The 16013-nt window shown below is 35.2% G+C and overlaps 1 long non-coding RNA gene across 5 annotated transcripts in view; it reads right to left on the reverse strand.

The window, feature by feature from the left end:
• LOC105467596 (uncharacterized) overlaps nucleotides 1-16013 on the reverse strand; it is a 34871-nt gene that overhangs the window by 8817 nt on the left and 10041 nt on the right. For all 5 annotated transcript variants that reach the window (XR_011625655.1, XR_011625654.1, XR_011625656.1 and 2 more), the window contains 2 exons: nucleotides 3779-3862; nucleotides 650-774 (listed from right to left, as the gene is read on the reverse strand). This is a non-coding gene — a long non-coding RNA (uncharacterized lncRNA). The remainder of the gene's footprint in view (nucleotides 1-649; nucleotides 775-3778; nucleotides 3863-16013) is intronic.

Here is a 16013-nt window from a genome sequence, read left to right on the forward strand (position 1 = left end):
GCAAAATATTCATTTCTTGTTGATGCTAGATGAAGAAGACTATGCCGTATATATATTTTTTGTTTCGTTTGTTTTTGTTTTTTGTTTTGAGACAGAGTCTCTCTCTGTTACCCAGGCCAGAGTACAGTGGCATGATTTTGGCTCACTGCAACCCCTGACTCCTGGGTGCAAGAAATTCTCATGCCTCAGCCTCCCAAGTAGCTGGGATTACAGGTGCAGCCCATCATACCTGGCTAATTTTTTTCATTTTTAGTAGAGACTGGGTTTCATCACGTTGGCCAGGCTGGTCTCGAACTCCTGACCTCAGGTGATCCACCCACCTTGGCCTCCCAAAGTGCTGGGATTGCAGGCATGAGTCATTACGCCTGGTCTGTGCTGTATAATTTGACTATTTTCTTTAGGTGTGAGACAGGATATCAAAGCAATTTCAATGAAACTGATTTTAAATTTGCCATCTAAATTAGCCGAGTCCTCATTTTGTTCTCTTTCAAGGAAGAACTGGAAAGATACAGGTGTGTGGCAGGGTATGGTGTAGAGAAATAGCTACAAAACATCCTTTAGGCAAAAGAAGCAGCAGAGGGCAGGAGAAAAGCGTCAATTGGGAAATAGACACGGCCTGCTCACCAGCTTTTGCCAATCACTTACTTACCTTCTTGACCTCAGATGAATGGAATGAGAGAGGGCACCAGATGATTCAAGGTCTCAATCAGCTACAAAATCATAGGAATTTGTGGCAGGAGAAAAATCCATGACTCCTAGAAAAACCTGTGACTTCTGATGGGACAGAAAAGGGATGCAGTTCAATACCAATCCTTCCTTTGATTATACCCGGCCCATTCTACCTGGAAGCTGACTAGCTTTCCTTCATAAACACTTTGTTTGGATTCCCAAATAACCGGAGTTTCTTGTTCTTCCCCAAACATCCCTTAGGGTAACTGGGTATCCCCTGATTCTCCATCTTTTCTTGCAGGCGACAATAAGCCATCTCTGTATGTGCCTAGATTCATTGTTTACTGCTACACAGTATTTACAGGTTCATAGAATGATAAATAGGCAGGAAATTAGAATTATATGAATAAACTTCCTAATTCCATAGGCAGGGAAAAAAATAAATTTCAGAGACATTAAGAAAACAACCTAGAGCCACAAAGCAGTTACATATAGTTATCTAAGAAGAAAATCCACATTGCTTAACTTCCAAAACACACCCTGCGTCGCTCTGTAGTTGCTATGTTATCACAGGTTATATCATAGTATTCTTTGTTAAATATTGTATTGAATGTGGGACCTTCTTTTACGCTTTCTCTGTTTAAAAGAATTTTTTCTATATGTATCCATGTCAGGTTTGAGAAAAACCATTTATAATGAGTAGTTCATGAATCTAATTTACACTCAACTCAAAGTACTTTCTGTTTATCACTTTCTAATTTTCCTCTTTGCTCTAAAGCTCATTATGTCACTTTTTATCTTCCCTGAATTACAGTAGGCATCTCATTAACCTACATCCCCATGCAATTGGACTCACCCAGATGTTGAGTATAACTGATATTGGGGTTGGCAGTGGAGGGTGTGTTGTTGGCTGCCACTTGATTTAAGGTGCAAATTTAGGATTTAGCATTATTTTTATTCTGCAAAGACTTATTTAATCTACACTTCTGTTTTTTGGATCAAAAGAAAGATGAAACTCCATACCAGTAACTTTCTAGTAGGCAAAATGATTTTGAATGTGCTCATAAATGGATGAAATAATAGAGTCCAGTGCTCTTATCTAGTTGTCTTGTGTTTATGTCTTCCACAACAGCCATTTATCAAGTACATTTCAGAAAACGTAGAGATGAAAGCACAGCTCTTCCCCTGAAAAAGTTCATATTTAATGAGAGGTAGCTGGAGGGAAAAACAGAAATAGTCACCAAAAATGCCAGCTGCAAAGCTTTATGCTGAATGGGCTCTCAAGGTGCAACATCTGCAAAGAGATGGGCCCAGATCCAGACTGGAGAAATTGAGGGAGGCTTCCAGAAGGAGTTAATGTCTGAGCCTCTTAGAGAATGTCAAGAAGGGGCGAGCCAAGTGATTCTGTAGAAGGAGGACAGAAGGTAATATACAATTTTTAAAAATCTGGAGCCGAATACATTGGATGTATTTAGGGAAATGTAATAATTTTGGAATGACTGGACTGTAAGAAACTTCCCTAGAAAGGGCAGTGAACAGGCATGCCTAGTTTCTGCAGCTTCCTTTATATAAGCTAAAGAGTTAGACCTTCATGTTGAAATACAAGAAATCCTTGAAAGACTTTAATTGAGAGAATGATGTGATAAGATATATATTTTTATAAGAAGCTGCTGGCAGCAATATGAAAATATATTTATATTTCATAATAGAAATATATTACATAATGTAAACATAAATATATTACAATCCTTCCTTATATTACAAGGAAGAAAAGATGAGCTCCTGAGTAAAGGCAGCCTCACTAAGAATGGAAAAGGAAGACACCCTGGAAACCAATAAGAAGAGAAAATGGACACTCGAGAGAACGGAGAGTCCTGAAAATGTGAAATTAATCAACCTGGGCCACATACTTAATGAGTACCAGAGCAGCGATTAGAACCAGGTGCCTACCACTCAGTTAAGGAGCATTTTGGTGACATCAGTCTGCATCTCTGAGGCTATGCTTTGACAATGATAACAATTAAATTTAAAATAGATTGACTATTTATAGCAAAAGACTATATTTAAGAGATCCCGTTTTCCTCATTATCCAACACAAGTAAAGGCAGGTGTTTGATTTAAATAGAATAGGATGTTAACAACTCCCTCAATGCCTGAACTTCTCGAAAACAAATTGACATTGGCTGCCCTTGATTTAACCTTAGAGCCGATATCATTTCCCTTCATCAATGAGCAAGGTATGTGCAGATTTCCTGTCTTGTCTCCTCTGGATTTTTTTTCTTAATGAAAAGCAACACAATGCCAACAGATACTGTTGCTATGAGGGAGGCTTCTCACAATTCAAACCCTTATTCCCAAGCAGGGTTTTGGGAAATGGAGAGGAGTAGAAGTCAAGGAGAGGGGTGGGGTAAGTAGCAAATGACTGCCTCTCTGCCTGCCTATTCTTCTTGCCTAGCCAGAAATTATGTCAATGCCGCATCTTCATTGCAAGGATCTGATGGGAGAATGTGTATTAAAGGGCTTTGAGAAACTGTAAATGGGAAAAATCAAAAGTTAGCAATTATCGTTCATTTCTCCAAAGTGGAGATGATTTTTAAAGTATTTTACAATGCTTCATTTACAGAGGCAGGACATTTCTTTGCCCAAACTTCAGTTTCCCAAAATGAAATGTGTGTGCCCTTTGGTCTACAGAACACTGTAATCATAGATTTCAAACTGTTGTCAGCTGGCTTAACTCAATTTGCTTGTACACATCTCTTAGATTACTTTTGGTAAATGGTAATTACCAAAAGTTTTGTGGGAGAGTGGGTTAATGACATCCCCCAATCTCCACTACCAGATTATGGTGAATGTCTTCTTTTACACTTAAGTCTTCTATTACACATGTAGGCATTTATTACCTGAACATTAGTAGCAAAGGCCTACCATTAAAACCATTTACAAGAGCAGTTCTAGAGGCTTAAGAAAGTCCTTGCACCTGGAGAGAAATAACAGCGTTCAATGTGTCAGTTGTCATTAGATCTTCACAAAGAGCAAACGAGGACTCACAGCAAGTATGTTCCACAGAAGGTAAGGTCCTGAATGTACGTTAATCCTCAGGTGCACTTACAAAGCAGGGAGGTGCAAAAGTGTGCATTGGTGGCATCATGAAGATAGTGTTGGTAGAATGTCAGAGAAGAAAGTTCTAATTATCCTGTAAGGAGAGGAAGAAGAGATTAGAGCAGAGGACATGGAGTGCCTGACAAGAAGCCCAGGTTTTGAAGGGTAACTTGAAGTTAAATTTACTTGAAGATTTATCTATGAATTTCCATGTTGTTAGCAGTTTTGAGACTAAACAAACTAAGCTATGAGTTCTTGCTTTAGAACAACACCTCTCAGAGCTGTGGAGCATTAACACAATCTTTTGGACGTGATTCCGTTACACCAAGATATTTTTTGGGGAAATTTATTTATATAAGTTAATTTAAAGTTATATCATATATACTGTAAAATAATCATATAGTATTAGTATATAATAGTATATATGTGTGTGCGTATATATATATATCTTTAAATGTGTATATGGGAAACGTAATTCATTGTGACCATGTTATCCATTATCAAATACATCTATATCCTCTCCTGCCTCTGAGCCTGGAGATATGTGGCTCCCAAAACTTGTGACATTCTCTATAGCCCTTGCTTCCCTTTCTCTTTCTCTCTGTATGTTTTTCTAAGACCTATTTATCTTGTTGGTCTCCACCTAAATGCCCCCTACTCAAGGTGCTTTCTCTAATTTCCTACACATGTTAAATTCTGTCATTATATGCTCTTAATGCATCTTCTATTTTTCTATTGGTAATATTTATTATGCTTGTAATTATTAGTCCAAAGACAGACTATTAACTCCTGCGGGAAAGAGTCAATGCCAATCTTCTTCAATACTTTTTTTAGATTTATGAAATTCCTAATATTCTATTGTCTTTTGACTTAAAAACAGCAATTTCATGTGGTTCAAACTCTTACATGACTTAGCACTTAGCAGAGTACCTGTCTGAATGCTAAACACAATTCTACATCTTAAGAGATCTTCATCAAGTATTCATCTGTTAATGAATATGGACAAATGGGACATCCAACATGTTTTACCAACTCTGACTTTATACTAACTGCATTTTTCCCCTGGATCTCATTTTTAAATGATATATTAATCTATTTATGATAAAATGATGCATTATATTATACATGCATTGTTTATGTGATACATCTATGTTACAGCATATATTAAAAGAATAAAAGAGAGATGGAAAATTTAATAGCAAAAGATGCTAGTATTTATGAATAGTGAATTCAACACTCTTCACTTAATTTAGGTGGCTTCATTAAAGTGGAAACATGCCCTATTATCCCAATGCCCCTTTCCTCCCTATTTCCTACTTCTAAATGGAAAGTTGTGGAGACATACATGGTCTGGAGTTGACAGCCTAATTCATCACCCTTAAGCTGTCCCTGGTACTGGGAGAATCAGTATTGACCTACAAGTAGTCATTGCCTTAGAAAAAAATGCTGCTGTGGAAGGTAACCTAGAAATACAAAAGATTTCATGACTGTGAGTGGAAATAGTTTAGTTTGGTTACTATTTAGGACAAGAATTAGCAAACTGTGGCCCATAGACCAAATCCAGCCTACTCCCTGCTTTCGTAAAGTTTTATCAGAACACAGCCCCTCTGATTTATTTGCATGTTACTCATAGCTGCTGAAACACTAAAAGAGCAAAGTTGAGTAGTTGTCACGGAGATAATATTGCCGCAAAGCCAAACATGTTTACTGCTTATCTCTTTATAGAAAAAGTTTGCCAACTCCTGATTTAAGATCCGTGTTTCCTTACATATGTCAAATGATTTAGAAATTACTGCTCAAAAATTAGCAGTATATAGTAACATAGGTAGATAATAACTGAATCATGCAAATAATTGGCATTATTGCATTACTTACTTCAGCAAAGTTATTGCCTATTCCAGCCTAAAGTAATGAAATGAACCCTATGAGAGTTAATTTTATTTTAAGCCTACGCTTAAAGAGGAAAGCATAGTTTGTTCAACATGAAATGACTCATGTCCAAATGCTCATGAACTGATCCACAATATGGCAACCAATTTCAATCACATTTTTCTTCACATTCACATTTTCTGAGTGGGTTGATACAAAGCTAAAAAAACCAAAACTCAGTGTCTGGGTTTAAATGCTCAACTGAACTCCACGTATCCTCATTTCTTTTGATGAATTGTAAGGGTTGCCGCAGTCAGATTGAAAGAATCATGAATCAACAAAAGCCCTTTATTCTCATGCTTATGGGTCTCTAACTGACATCAAGGTGTTTCCCCATGTATTGCTAAGAAGATGAACTGTGGAGACCAAACAAAACCCGAGCCCTCTCAGGTCCAATCCTGAAGACTGGTTGTCTGTTGCAGATGGTTCACAGCCTTCAATAGGGCCCTGGACACTCTTAGGTCACACCTGGGCTTCGAAACACAGCTTTGAATATAGTAATCCATTTTTTTCCCCAAATAATTTAGAAATCTGTCATTTGCTGTCAACACCTGCATTTTTTTCCCTCCTACGCTCTGACCAGAGTTGCATTTTTCACACATGTGCTGTATCTCTGTTTCCTCCTTGGTTCCAACTTCTCAGTCCATTTGTTTTTTCTATGGCTAAATAAATTATTTCCTTCACCAACTGTCCATAGGCAAGCATTTACCAATTCCTTACTCACAGCTTCTGCTATGTTACTTGTTTGGTGTATCCTTTAATCATTCATATCTGGTTCTTATTTGTAGATACACACATGTACATACACACACCTATGTGTATATAAAATATACACACACATATGTATATATTACCAGTTATATCCACTGATGCAATCTCTGATCCCATCTATGTGGGTTTAATTTTCCTTGAGGACTTTGTTATTCATTAGAATGTGTTGTATTCTTCTGGTAATACTGGCTTTCTATTTGGCTTAGGTAGAGATGAGTATCTCCATACCATCTTTTTAAAATAGTATATGAAGAAGTTACTAATTAGTACTAATTCTCTACTCATCTAATTTTCTTTATTTTTCTAGATCAGTTTGACCCCATTTCTAAAGCCCTTATAGATAAAAAATACTTATTAAATCAGCAAACCAAATTGAAGCAATTCTTTATTATATGCAGAAACAAGAGAATTTTTTTTGTGTGTTAGGATTTGTTTCATGTTGTTTTTTTGTTTGCTATTTTAAAAATGCATTATACTGGCTAGTTATCCTCAAAGGTATGTACATTAACATAAAATAACAATTCATTGGAAGCTAAGAACAAGTGGAAAATAAAAAATTAAATAACTTCACTTTAATTAAATTTTTAAGCAAATACTTTATTAAGGCTGTAGGTAATACAAAGACTATGAAAACCCTTTACTAGTCTTAGAAACCTGTAATAAAATAATAAGGGTAGTTAAATGGATATAAGCACACTTTTTCAGATATGAGCACGCTTTCTTTCATTTAAAAATAATATCTGTCTCAGTGGAAGTACTAAATACTGAAAGTAGAAGGGGGAGTAAGATACTGTCTTTATTCTTAATGAGTTTTCAGTCTTCTGTTAGGGGAAAGAAAAGTGAACTCCCAGTAGCAATGCAACAATATGAATATTAAAACTGGCATTAATGGAAGTAAATTAATAATCCAGACAGATAATTTAAGCTATTACATTTGTTGATTTTCTTCTGAAATTCCAATGAACAAATCTATAAATTAGCTATTAATAAAAGAAGGCTTAGAAATAGAGGTAAGAAATGCATCAATGATCTATCCAAGTAAATGGAAAGTATGACCTCTGAGTTAAATTAAAGAACTGTATCAAATAATCCATCTGAGTTTGTGTTGGTTGCAAAAAAATAGAATAATTACCACCAAAATAATGAAAAGGTCAAAACATGTTATAATAAATGAAGTGAGCCCATTCCTGTTGCCAACATCTCTCACATTAATTGGCATTTGTTTTTAAAGGAATTCTGTGACATTTACACTTCAATTACATATGATAAAAATACTAACCAAGTTTCAAAACAAACAGAACAGCTAAAAAATTAGAATTCTACACTTGGAACAGAAACAAAAATAGCAAAAGGTTTACATCTAAAATCAAATCTGGATTATTATTATACATACTCAAAAGAGCTAGATTTACCATGAACTCAAGTATCCGAGTCCTGTATAGGATGGCTTTTATAAACTGAACTAATAATTTTTTATTGATAGATTTAGTTTTATGTCAATATAGATATTTTGGAACTGACATCTCCTGTCATACATACTGTATTTGGCATTAAACTGATTTTTTCCAAAGCAGAAGTCAGGTTGCTCATTTGTACAATAGATCTTCAGTGGTTTCTCAGTGTCTGTTGAATGAAGTTTTGACTCCTTAGCACCAATGTTTAACCTGCCACAAATGTTGAACCTAACTTACCAGCTTCGTTGCTTATTTCTACTTTGTATAAATTTAATAATCTTTAAATTATAAACTTAATATCTGCCAAACTGAGAGTTGCTTCCTCTTTCCAGACCAGAATATAATTTAGGTCATTTATGTCCAATGTTATGAAAATGACCTGAAAAAAATACAAAAGCTAATCAAAATATTTCACTGTCTTTATATTTCGTTAAATGCAATGCCAAATACTGAACTGGTATTTCTAGCTATTCGCTACAAATGTGAATCATTGAAGAACTAAAGAGAGTTAAACATTGTTTGATAAAGGGCTCCAATGCATAGAGTTTTAACCTCCATAGTACAACACTATTCCAGAACGCCAGGGATAGTGGGTGCTTTGTTCCTTGTATTGCTATGATTGGCTCTCAGTACACATGGAGTCAAAACTCTCTAATATTATTTAAGATGGTGCAGGATTATGTTTTTGCTCATTTTTGTGAAACCACAGAAAATCAAGAAATCATGGGAAATATTTAATAGGGTAATAATGTGGGTTACATAATCATCTCCCTGATTGTGTTCCCAGTCAGTTTCTTGGAAGCAGCATTCAAGTAACCTGTTTAACAACTGAAGAAACTCACCAGGTGTTAATTTCATCTACTTTCATTGAAAAGTAAAAGCACTTACAAGGCTCTGCTGGGGAAAGTGAGGACTGGGAGGAGAAAGATCCATGCAGAAAATTTTCCAGTGTCTGAGTTCAGGTTGCCCTAATAGAATATTATAGACACAGACAGGGTAGATTTTAGATAACAGAGATTTATTTCTCATGGTTCTTGAGGCTGGGAAGATGAAGGTCAAGGTGCTGGAAGATGATTCAATATCTGATGAGAGCCTTCTTCCTGATTCATAGACAGCCATCAGCTCACTGTGTCCTCACATAGAGGAAGAACAGCTAGAGAGCTCTCTGGGGTCTCTTATAAGGGCACCAATCCTATTCACAGGGCACTGCCATCATAACCTAATCATCTCCAAAAAGCCCCACCTTCCAATACCATCACCTGAAGGGCGAGGATTTTAACATATGCATTTCCGGGGGACATAACCTTTCAGTCTGCAGCACCAACATATCAATCAATTTATATCATTTGCAAATGGTTTTCTCTGCTTCCAGCCTTTCTTTAGATAACTTCTTCCATCAGAACTACTTGTTAAATGTAGGTAAATATGTCCATTAAAAAACCCTCATATGATATTCCAAGGGTAAGAGACATTAAAGTCTACTAATTGCTAAGTCTAGTTTGAAATTTTACTTTTATTCTGGCATATATTTCTCATTCCAGTAATTATTTACAATATCAGATAATTATAAGTTTATAGACTTTTTGCAGAGAGAATCCAAACTACATTTAGTTCCAAAATTTTCACTGTAAAAATAAGAAAAATGAGGCCTAATGGAATTAAGTGACTTTCTCAAGATGAAATCCTAGTTGAAGTTTTCATTTCTACATCACGTGAGGTAAACAAACACAGATGCCTTCTCCTGTTATACATGAAGATATGCTTGACATTATAAAATAGTGACAGATATAGAATATAGCCAGCTAAATAAGAAAGAAAGAGAATGCAAAGAAAATACAATAGAAAAAGGGACATAATACAGAGCTATAAGTTCAAAAGATGATTATTTGATGAACAAGGGGTCTTTTGTATTTGAATATAAAAACTCAATCAGAAACATAAATTATGTGTTTTGATCCTCAAAATTACACAAGATTCCACCTTGACTAGGATTTTGGAATTATTGTTCCTGCCATTGAACAGTATGAGTAAATCCATGTTCTTTAGTCATTGAATCTACAAGAATTTCTGTCTTTGCTTTGGAGTTCTGAATGGAAAATTTTAAAAAATCTCATAAAGAAATAAATCTCAATTTGCACATAAGTGTCAATTCTAGATATATATTCTTTCTAATGAATGGAAATTACAACTGAAGAAACTAATGTAAAAATAACACTCAGTAAAAGTGCACAAAATCTACCATGTAGGAGTACTGCTACAACCCATGGTTGATGGGAACCTTATAGAAAAACAAACAAACAACAGAAAACAACTCAAGAAAAAAGTGAGCTGGAACCGCCTGTTACTTTTTTCCAGCAGGAGCAGGCTTTGTACTGGCCCCGTGGCAGAGCCCGAGTATGCTACAATGCTCTTTTAGCCCTGTCGTCCACGGAAGGATGTGTTAACCAGCTCAGCAGGGAGTGAGGGTGACTTTTACATCCTGCCCTTTTGGTACCCGGGTTCTTGCCTGGCGTCCAGAAAGAATCAGGTCACACAGACTTGAAGGATGGTGAATGCAGATATTTTATTAAGCAGTGAAAGTGGCTCTCAGTGGAAGGGGAGCTGGAAAGGAGATGGTGTGGGAAGATTATCTTCTCCTGGAGTGGGGAGATAATTTCACCTGGGGATGGCCAAACTCCTCTCCTACCATCCGCAGCTGAACTCCTCTCAACTTTCAGAGGCTTCTTCTCTTCTTTCCTTCTCTGTCATGCCCCGCCGCTCTTTTGGAGCCTGGGGTTTGAAGTTCTTATGGGCACGGGATTGGGGGTGGAGCAGGCCAGGATGGTCTTGGAAAAGGCATCATTCAGGCCTGAAAACAGGAATGCCTGTTTTCATTTAAGGCCGTGGGTCCAGGTTTCTTAAGGATGGAGCCCTTGCCAGGGACCCTGCCCTTCTGCCTTGTGTCCATATCAGTGTGAGCTGTTGAGAGTGAGGGAAGCTGTGTGTGTGTGTGTGTGTGTGTGTGTGTAGGTGTGTATATGGGAACTCTCTGCTAAACCTAAAAAAAATAGTGTATTAAAGAAATACCTAGTAATTTGGGAAGCTGAGGCAGGCAGATTGCTTGAGCCCAGGAGTTCAAGACCAGTCTGTGCAACATGACAAAATCTCATCTCTACAAATAAAAAACAATAATAATGCAAAAATTAGCCAGGCACGTTAGCACATGCATGGGGACTCAGCTACTTGGGAAGCTGAAGCAGGAGAATGGATTAAGCTAGGGAGGCAGAGGCTGCCGTGAGCCATAATTGGGCTGCCTCACTTCAGCCTGGGTGACAGAAAGAGACACTGTCCCAAAAACAAACAAACAAAAGAGAAATAAAAGGAAAAATAAATAAATAAATGGATTACACATATAAATCAAGTTGTTAAAAAAGAACAACATAAAATAAAAGAAGGAGGAAACAATAAAGCTATAAAAAGTCAATAAAACATAAAACTTACTGGGCAGATGAACAAAATGAACATTAATTAAAAGTTATTTGGCTAAATTTTCAAAAGAAAAAGGAGAAAATCCAGGAAAAAGAAAAATAAAGACACTTTAAAACTTACCAAAATTGAAAAAGAAATAGAGTGCTGGAATAGAACAGTTACTATTTCGAAAATAAAATGGTAGTGGGTGATCTTCTTTCCCACCAAAACTGAGGTCCATATGCTTTTATTGGTGAGTTATAATAATTTCCAAGAAGAATGAATTTCAATTTACATAGCTTATTCTAGAGAGTAGGAAAACATAAAACAACTATAATGCTTATTTTATAAGGCTAATAAATTATTGGTTTTAAAACTATATAAGAAAAATACATGAAAGGAATTTGAAATCTAACTTTATATATGTACATCATTATAGAAATCCTAAATATCATATTAGCTCTCCAAAAGCAATTCATGTATTTAAATATACTGTCATTTTTAAGTAGAATTTATCTGAGGAGTTAAGAAAGGAAGTTTTTAACATCAGAAAATTTAGCGATGTTGTTTACATTTAATAGAATTATAATATCATCATTATAATATATGAAGAAACAGTATTTCATTCACTTTGGTGCTTACTTATAATATATATAACAATATGAGATTAGAATAAAACATTTTAAAATTGATAATGTTTGCATTCCCAAATCTTAGAGCTGATTTTGAGAATAAACTTTAGATATAACCCCTTAAGTTCTATAATAAAAGAAAGTCTACCAACATCGAAACTTTTAAATTTAGTATTGGGAGGCTTTGAACAAAGCTTTAAGAAAAAGAAAAGGGGATTAGAATTTAAGAATTGTAAAGAAGAAAAAAATATTTTTATTATTTGCACATAGTACAATCATCCAGGTTGAACAAATTACTGAATCAAAAATTGAAGTAAATAATTCAACAATCCTGATAAATGTCACATCACCTTAAACAAATAGAAATTCTTAGAAACAGCAATAGGCTAATTAAAAATTAATAAAAATAGGATAGTATTAACTATGGCAACAAGCCTATAATTCTGTTTATATTTTTTGTCGTTGGTTTTTTTTTTTTTTCTTTTGAGACAGAGTCTCGCTCTGTCGCCCAGGCTGGACTGCAGTGGCACGATCTCAGCTCACTGCAAGCTCCGCTTCCTGGGTACACGCCATTCTCCTGTCTCAGCCTCCCGAGGAGCTGGGACTACAGGCGCCCGCCACCACGGCCGGTTGGCTACTTTTTTGTATTTTTAGTAGAGACGGGGTTTCACCGTGTTAGCCAGGATGGTCTCGATCTCCTAACCTCGTGATCCACCTGCCTTGGCCTCCCCAACTGTTTAGATTTAAACAGTTAACTCTATGGTAAAAATTGTAAACTCTCACAAAAGAAGGTATCTCAATCTCCAGGACTAATATAAGTAAACGTTTTATGTGAAGGACGAGATAGGAAATTTTTTAGGCTTTATGAGTCTTTCTTTCAATTCTTTTTGTGTATCTGATCTCTATTGCAACTATTTAGCTTTGAAGGAAAGTAATAGGAAAGTGACCATAGACAATATGTAAACAAATTTAGGTGTGGCTGTACTCAGATAAAACTTGACTTATGGACACTGAAATTACAAACCTATGTATTTTCACATGCCTTAAAATATTTTTCAACCATTTAAAAATATTTTTCAAATTATTAGATTGTGAGCCATATAAAAATAAGCAGCAGGCCAGATTTGATCCATGGACTGAAATCTACCAGCCCTTACTATAAAGTGAGACAACAGTTCTCTTAAAGATAATAATTATCCCCAAGTCAGTGTATAAATTAATTGAAAATTCAATGAATATTCCCTTTGGATATGTTTTCAGATCTCCTCGATAAGTTTACTTACATATTTATGAGGAGAAATCAAGGTCCGTGAATAATTAATAAATTCAACTTGAAAAAAAAGAGAGAGATTAAAAAGAGGAAGTTGACTTTCCCTGTGTAGTACACATTACAAAGCCTTAGGGATGAAAACAAGGTAGAGTTGGTAGAAGAACAGATATTTGAACCAATGGAATTTAGATTATTACATAAAAGTAGGGGCACCAGAAATAAATCAGGAAATGATGAAAACATTGGTTTACTATATGGAAAAACACTGGATTATGGACAACGATTAACTCAAGTGGTTTAAATATATATGTAATTGTAATGCTGTTATGAGAATATCTTTATGTTTCAGGGATGGAAAGTTAATCAACTTTCAAAAGCACAAGCCATAAAGAAATAAACCGATAATTTTGACTAATCAAAATAAGAACTCCTATCAATCAAAAAATACTATTGAAAAATTAATAGTAGATAAAATTTATTTTAAAAACTATTTGCAATGCCTAAAATTAAAAAAAAAACAAAGATATAAGGAAGTTATGAAATCAACAAGAAAAATACATTAATAATGGAAAAATGTGCTAAGGGTATGAAAATGATATTTACATACAAGAAACCCTCTCCCAACAAGTTAAAAAGAGAATGACCAAAAGTTTAAAATCAGCAGGGTGCAGTGGCTGGAGCTTGTAAGCCCAGCTACTCAGGAGGCTGAGGTGTGAGGGTCACTTGAACCCAGAAGTTCCAGGCAGTAGTGAGCTGTGATTGTGCCCCTGGACTCCAGCCTGGGTAACAGAATGATACTCTGTTTCTAAAAAATTAAAATTAAACAAAAAGTCATTGGTAATCAGAAAAATGCATGTTAAAACATCAATAAGTCTGATTTTATACTTAACAAAGAGGTAAGAGCTTCACCCATGTGTGGATAGGATGATGTGAACTAGAGGAGTTATTACCATGAACAATCTGTCAGTACTGTTACATTAGTGTGCACATATCCTGCTAACTGGCCATTCCGTTCCTAGGTATATATCCCAATGAAATTATTACCTCTTCCATAAGAAGACATTTATGAGGGTGCCCTTTGTTGCATTTTATGTGGTGGTGGGGAGTTGGAGGCAATCTGAATTCCCGTGACTATTAGTTGATTATTAAAAGGTGGATGCGCACCACTGACTATGTCACAGCAATTAAAAGTAGTTGAGCAATTGAATACATAGAAACACGAATAGATCTTTCAAAACAAGTACTTAGGGGGAAAGAGAAGATAGAATAATAAAATCCGTGAGTTAATAACATTCCTATAAATTAAAAATACACACACACACTGAAAGAAATTCATCTTATGATAAAATAATAGAACTATCAAAATCTACTTTAAACGTATTAAAGTGGTTTCCTATATACCGAGGCAGAGACATGAGAATAAATAAATATGCATGTAAATAAAAAATGATGATGCCTTGTATGGAACAAAATTATTAAAGTGTCCTCAACTAAGGATAGCATTAACTCACAGCTTTATTTATGCATTCAATAAGGAATGAAAGGAAGAATTAAAAGAAGAAGAGAGAAGGGGATAGGAAAAGAGTTAGGAAGGGAGGGAAGGAACAAACCAAGTAATGTTATACAGTAACAATAACCAATTAATAAATTTAATGGGAAAAGTCCCATTGAAGTTAGCAGCAAAATCAGAAATAAACCTAAGGATGTACAAAACATAAACATGATTTTTGCTAATATTCCTACTACCACACTGATGATATACATCTGAATTCTTTAAAAAGAAAAACAGTACATGGAGAGAAAATACAGGATTAAACACAATAGACATTTAACAATAAATATTTTAACTAAGCATTAAAAAATTTATTTATAGATTCACATGTACTTATTAGAAATAGTACGTAGATCCTGTGTACCACTTGCCTGGTTTCTCAATGGAAACATCTGGTATAACTATAGTATAATATCACAATCAAGATACAAATGATACAGTAAAAATTCCTAACACTGATATCATAAAAATACAGAAGAATTTCATCATCATAAGGATCCCTCCTGTTGCCCTTTTAAAGCAACACTCATCTTTAATTCTTCATCCCCAAGGGCACCATTCTCCATTTCTATAATTTATTTATCTCAAGATATTATTTATTATGGAATCTTTTGCAATTGGCTTTCTTTTTCATTTGTATTTTCCTGGAGATACATCCAAGATGTTGCATATATCAATAGTTCATTCTTCTTTATTGTTGTCATGTTCCACGGCATGCTAGACCTTTCATATACATTATTATGAAAGCACAAAAGGGCAATTGCTGGGTTGTAAGATAGTTGCATGTTTGGAGTTCCAGAGTGGCTATACCATTTTCCATATCCTTCAGCAGTGTATGAGATCCAGTTCCTCAACATCCTCACCAGCATTTATTGTTGTCCCTATTTTTTAAAAGTCATTCTGACAGATGGGTAGCAATATATCATGTGGTTTTAATTTGCATTTCTCTGTTAGTCATGTTGAAGCACCTTTTTATGTGCTTACTTGCCATCTGTATATTGTTTTTGGTGACACATATGTTTACATATTTTGCCAATTTTCTAATTGGTTTTTTTTAACTGTCAAGTTTTAAAAGGTTTATATATATACTAGATATTAGTCTTTTGGCAGTTTTGTGTTTTGCAAATGCTTTCTCTCAGTTTGAGGTTTGGTTTTCCATCTTCTTTACAATAGGATCTTTCACCAATCAA

This window comes from Macaca nemestrina, chromosome 7, assembly GCF_043159975.1.
Source record: "Macaca nemestrina isolate mMacNem1 chromosome 7, mMacNem.hap1, whole genome shotgun sequence".
NCBI classification, from domain to species: domain Eukaryota; kingdom Metazoa; phylum Chordata; class Mammalia; order Primates; family Cercopithecidae; genus Macaca; species Macaca nemestrina.